Below are 6,366 nucleotides of genomic sequence, written 5' to 3' on the forward strand. Positions count from 1 at the left end.
GATCAGAGGCCCACGGAAAATGCCAGCAAGGCCCTGAGGAGTGACCTACAGACCCTAGTCCAGTAGAGGCCTGGCCCTCAAAAATGATCCTCCAGACTCAGCCTAATGGAATTAATCAGACACGGTTGCCAGGACACCATTTTCCAGACCTACTATATCCACTTGACTACCCCAGATTTGAAACTGAACTTGGTGGGATGAATGCTTGTAAAATTGTTTTAAGTTTGAGTTTTCTCCTCAGAAAGTGAAGTGGCAGATGGGATGTTGTACACCTGGTTAGGAAGAGTGTTTTGTACTTCTGCTTTTGCTTTATCCCCTTTGGAAAATTTATTTGATATAAATTATGATTGGTTGACAATTATGACATAAGGGAATAGTTACTGCAGCTGGCAGTTGACATTAGGGGAACACACCAAAAAGGGGGAGCTCAAGCCAATGGAGTTAGTAAAAGACACCCCTGAGCCTCCAAGGGTATCCCTGGGATCCTGAGAAGGGGAGTTTCTTGCCATTGGAAGCCTGGTTCACTTTTGAGAGGGGGAGTTAGGATCAAAACGTTCCAGTTTGTAAAGGTTACGTATAGGACTCATCTGGGATTAAATTGTACCCTTAACATTTGTGAGGACCCTCTGGAGAGGTTCTTTATATCTGCTTTAGTAATTGGATTTCTTAGTTTTTAGGACTCAGTAGAAAAAATGTGCTCCTTTTTCTCTTTAACTTATACTTGATTTAAGATACAGTACAGTGTATCAATAGGATGCTAGCATGGGAACCAGAAAGATCTGAGTTTCAGTCCTCTCTCTGGCACCCCTTATAGGACACTGTGCAGGTCACTTAACTTCTAAAATACTCCAGGGGACTGCCTAAAAGTCTAATTTGCAGGGGCAGCTAGGTAAGCACAGTAGATAGGGCACCAGACCTGGAATTGGGAGGTTGTGGGTTCAAACAGACCTTAGCCATTTGGCCCTGGACATGTCACTTAAATTGCCTAGCCCTTACCATTTTTCTATCTTGAAATCAATACTTTTTCTCGATTCTAAGACAGAAGGTAAGGGTTAAAAAAAGACTATAATTGCTAAAGTGTTGCCAACCTGCATCAATGAAGGGAGTTTCCACACCCAGAGGCCCCACAAAGAAAAACCAAACAAACATAAATTTAAGAGTTCCTTCCCTAATAAAAAAGGGTTGTACAAAAACATTCATAGCCGTGTTCTTTGCGGTGGCAAAAAAATTGGAAAATGAGAGGGTGTCTCTCAATTGGGGAATGACTGAACCAATTGTGGTATTTGGTGGTGATGCAATACTATTGTGCTGTAAGGAATGATGGATTTCTATATGAACTGGAAAGACCTCCATGAACTGAGGTGGAGTGAAATGAGCAGAACCAGAAAGTGAAACATTGTGGGAGAATAGACTAGACTTTGCTACTAATAGCAATGCAATGATCCAGGATGATCCTGAGGGACTTATGAGAAGGAATGCTATCCACATGGAGAGTAGAAATGCAGAAGAAAACATATGATTCATCACTTGTTTATATGGGTACATAATTGGGGGGGTTCAGTTTTAAAAGATTACTTCATCACAAAAATGAATAATATGGAAATAGGTTTTGAGTGATAACGAATGCATGTGTAACCCAGTGCAATTGCTTGTCAGCTCTGGGAGGGGGGAATGAAGAGAGGAAGGAGAGAACATGAATCATGGAACCATGGAAAAAAATTAAATGAAAGTTTCTCCCCACCTCTTTCCCAGAAATATATATATATATATATATATATATATATATATATTTTTTTTTTTTTTAGTAAGTATTATAGAAAACCCTCTAGGGGGCAGCTGGGTAGCTCAGTGTATTGAGAGTCAGGCCCAGAGATGGGAGGTCTTAGGTTCAAATCTGGTCTCAGACACTTCCCAGCTGTGTGACCCTGGGCAAGTCACTTGACCCCCATTGCCTAGCCCTTACCACCCTTCTGCCTTGGAAACCAATACACAGTATTGACTCCAAGACAGAAGGTAAGGGTTTTAAGAAAGGAAGAAAGGAAGAAAGAAAGAAAGAAAGAAAGAAAGAAAGAAAGAAAGAAAGAAAGAAGGAAAGAAAGAAAGAAAGAAAGAAAGAAAGAAAGAAAGAAAGAAAGAAAGAAAGAAAGAAAGAAAGAAAGAAAGAAAGAAAGAAAGAAAGAAAGAAAGAAAGAAAGAAAGAAAGAAAGAAAGAAAGAAAGAAAGAGAGGGAGGAAGAAAGAGAGGGAGGAAGAAAGAGAGAGAGAAAGAGAGAGAGAGAGAAAGAGAGAGAGAAAGAAAGAGAGAAAGAAAGAGAGAAAGAAAGAAAGAAAGAGAGAGAGAAAGAGAGAAAGAGAGAAAGAGAGAAAGAGAGAAAGAGAGAAAGAGAGAAAGAGAGAAAGAAAGAAAGAAAGAAAGAAAGAAAGAAAGAAAGAAAACCCTCTGAACTGGAAATTCAGAGTCTTGGTGGTTCTCAGCCCAGACCTGCCACTCACTAGTTGTGTGATAACGTCTGAAACATTTGCCATTGGATTCGAGAAATCATTTTATTTTACAGATGTGAAAGATTCTTTGGACAAATCAATTGTCCTTTCTAGACCTCTCTAGTTTTTTCCCAATAATTATATGTAAGGTTAATGGGAAAAAGGAAGAGAGATCATAGGATATTAGAGCAGGAAGGTATCTTAGAGATTCGCTAATTCAAATTTCTGTTTTAGAGATAAAGAAATTCTCTTCTTCTTTCCCTACAATGATTGGGAAAAGCCTATCTAAATTGTCTTTAAAAGAACAAACCAGTCATTTTGGAAATAAATGCTTAAATTCAGTCATGCAATCATCCTCCACTTGAAAACAATCATTTGACTGAATTCAATAGGCCTTTTCCCCTCCAAACCCCTCTACAATGGTGAGACCCAGTTACTATGCAAACCCTGATCCTGCCGGGGTAGTCACCGAGCTTCAGCGGCATTTCATCTATATTATTACATTGCTTGGGAATGCCCGGATGAACAGTAATCACCTAAGAGCAGGCTAAATAGCCCTGATATATCTCCCAGACAGTTCATAGCAGACAATGCCGAGGCGCAGAACCCCAGAACGCTATAGAACAGAGGAATGTCAGAGCTCTTTCTCTAAAAGAACTGGGTGAAAAGGCATTTTTCATTCTATACCTGAAGGGGAAAGAGAGCCGTCCTAACTGCACCTTCTTCATTGCAGGAAAGCCTACTTAGGAGGGAGAAAGGTTAGCCCAACATCTGCTGTCAGAGCCATCAGCAAATTGGGATGATTGATCTGGGCCTGGGCTTTGGGTGGGTGGGAGGAGGAGCATTTGTTGCTGCCAGGAACAGGCACCTGGAGTGAATTAATGAGGCAGCTTGCCGCCATCCATTGCAGAAACTTGGCCTGAAACCCTGAGAGCACGAGCCCGATGGGCCTTAGGCAAAATTGTGAAGTAGGCAGGTTTTGTCTTCCATGTGTCCTTCATTTCAGCTTATTCTTTGAGATCACCCCCCTTCCCACCCTGCCCCCAAACCTCCAGCTACCCTGGAGCCTTGGCCCTGTTCTTCCCTTCCCATCTTGTACTCTCCTATTGGTCCCCGGCTGACTTGTTGGAACCTGTTATTGACATGTTTTCTCCAAATGAAACTTTTCTGGGTTTCATCCCCCAGGACCTACAGTCAATTAACTGCACTCACAACAAATTGGTGCCGATAGAGGAGTCTAGAAGCCCATGCCCAGATAACATGTACATCACGTTTTTTTTTCTTTAAAAAACATCATTACAGATGCGTTTTGTTTAGACATGTTTGATATTTGACAAGAAATACCCAAATGATGCTGTTTGCAAAAGCTAACATGTACACTTAAACTATGGTTATCCGGAAACAATGTCCCTACTTTAGAAAAAAACAATCAACCTATTTATGACTAATCAAATGGGAATCTTAAGCCATGGCAGACCATTGGGGTAGATCAATAGCATTAGATTATCAGCAGGTAGTATATTTTATAGGATCATGGCATGTAATAAGAAGAGGATCAGAGGATCATTGGACCACAGATTCGGAGTTAAAAGGTGGAATAGAGGGAATCTCATACAACATCCTCATTTTAGGGTTAGAGGGGACGAAGGTCCAGAAAGGGCACACAGATAGATATTAAGTGTCAGATCTAGGATTTGAGTCCAGGTCCTCTAACCTTTCTGCTATCACATTGCTGGTGTTTTTGTACAGATAAGAGCCTGTATTTCCACTTCATTCACATTACTTAAATTTGCACATAAATATGTGGGGGAGGTATAGACATATTATTTATATTTATATACACACATACATATATATATATATATATTGTTGTTAAGACTGATGACATCATTGGAGATTTCTTGACTTGGGCATGAACTGAGTTTAAGTGAGGCAGAGTTGCACAAGGTCTTCTTTAGCCTCACTCTCTCTTGCAGTCATTGAAATCTAGTGGCAAGACAAAAGTTAGGACAATTGGCAATGGCCTGAACTATAGTGGATGACCATGTCATCTTTGGTGTCTGACCAAGCTTAAGTGCTCCACGTGTCTGCTTTAGCCACCTTCATGGCATGTATATACAGTTTGTGTGTTTGCACATACATGTTTATATTTATAAAGATCCATATAAAACTACAGATGAGGGGTTAGCCTGGTATATAGTCAAAGGGCTTGGCTCTTAATCCTCTGAGCCACCCCGCTGTCCCCCATATATGCATTTTATATATTCATCCATAGCATATATTTACATATATGTGTAAGTATGTGTGTATATACATGTACACATATTTATATTTGGAGTTTGGCTACCCACATAGGTTAATTTGATTAGAAATTTAAGTTTTCAATTAGGGAAAATAATGTCACTGTTCCCAAAGATAATGAATCAGCATGTACATCATAAACTTTAAGTTTTGTCAACCCAAACCCAAAAGGTATATGGTTTTCTGTTATTGAGAGTTCTGGCACCCCACAGTCTCTAAAGGATCGAGATGGAAGATCATCCATACAGCAAAGGAAAGGCTTTCAGGAGTATGCTGATAAACACATAACAATCAGTTCTTTTTCAAAAATGTATTCTAGGCACACTTTTCAGTTGAATTTGCATTATTGACATTTTCTCCATCGCTTTCTTAAATCTAGACAATCAATAGGATAAATCAAGCCCTAATTTGTAGTTTGCTGACTTCTGAGGTATAAATGTTTATACTGAAAATGTAACCACGTACTCCTGCTGTTGAGTGCGAGCAAGCTGCAACCCATTACAAATGAAGTATTATGCAGGAGAGGTGGTGTAAAGGATGTCACTCAAAAGCGTATGACTGAAAAAAGAAGATGGATTGGTCACACATAGCCAGCGAACAGTCACAAGCTTCAGTAGCATCCTTGAAATGTCAAGATAATTGGACTGTAATCACATTGGAAAGATCCCTGAGGTGAACTTTCAGAGAGATTGTCAAGAATGACAGGATGGGCAGACGTGGATGGGCTAAGATCTGCCTTGTTGGAGAGAATATCTACTATGATAAGAGTACACATCCTTTTTGATGAATTTTGTCCTCAAAGAGTTAAGGGTTTTTGACATTTTACTCTCAAAGGGTTTTAAAAAATGTACAAATGAGACATTTCATGACTTTACACAAATGAACAGAAAATCCCCCAAATTTTAATTCCACTAATCAATCAATTCTTTCTTTTTATAACCTTACCTTCCATCTTAGAGTCAATTCTGTATATTGGTTCCAAGGCAGAAGAGCTTTTAAGGGCTAGGCAATAGGGGCTAAGTGACTTGCCCAAGGTAACACAGCTAGGAAATGTCTGAGGGCAGAGTTGAACCAAGTACCTCTTGTCTTTAGGTCTGGCTCTCAATCCACTGAACCACCTACCTGCTCCCTACACAATCAATTCTTTAGGAAAAATTGGCTATTTGACTGAAAAATTGTGTTTGAAATATAAATAATTTGACAAAATTCAATCTCCCTCATCCCCCCAAACTCCAAATCTTTTTAGGAATAGACACTGCCTGTATATTCAATAACTTCTTTTGTAGACATTTGGGAAGCATAGAAGTGTGATGATCTTTTTTGCACCCACTAATACAAGACTTCCAATTAAAAACTGAAGTGACTCAGTCTGTGTAAATGGCACACCCATATTTTCAGATGAAGAGCATTTAGAGTACTGGATCTGGAGTCGAGAACATCTGAGCTTAAATCCTGCCTCTGACTCTTAGATATGTGACCCTAGCCAAGTTCCTTAAACTCTCTCAGTATCAGTTTCCTTATCTAGAAAACAGAGATAATTATAGCACCCACTTCAAGGGTTGTTGTGAGAATCAACTGAGATAAG

This window comes from Monodelphis domestica, chromosome 4 (assembly GCF_027887165.1).
Source record: "Monodelphis domestica isolate mMonDom1 chromosome 4, mMonDom1.pri, whole genome shotgun sequence".
NCBI lineage: Eukaryota > Metazoa > Chordata > Mammalia > Didelphimorphia > Didelphidae > Monodelphis > Monodelphis domestica.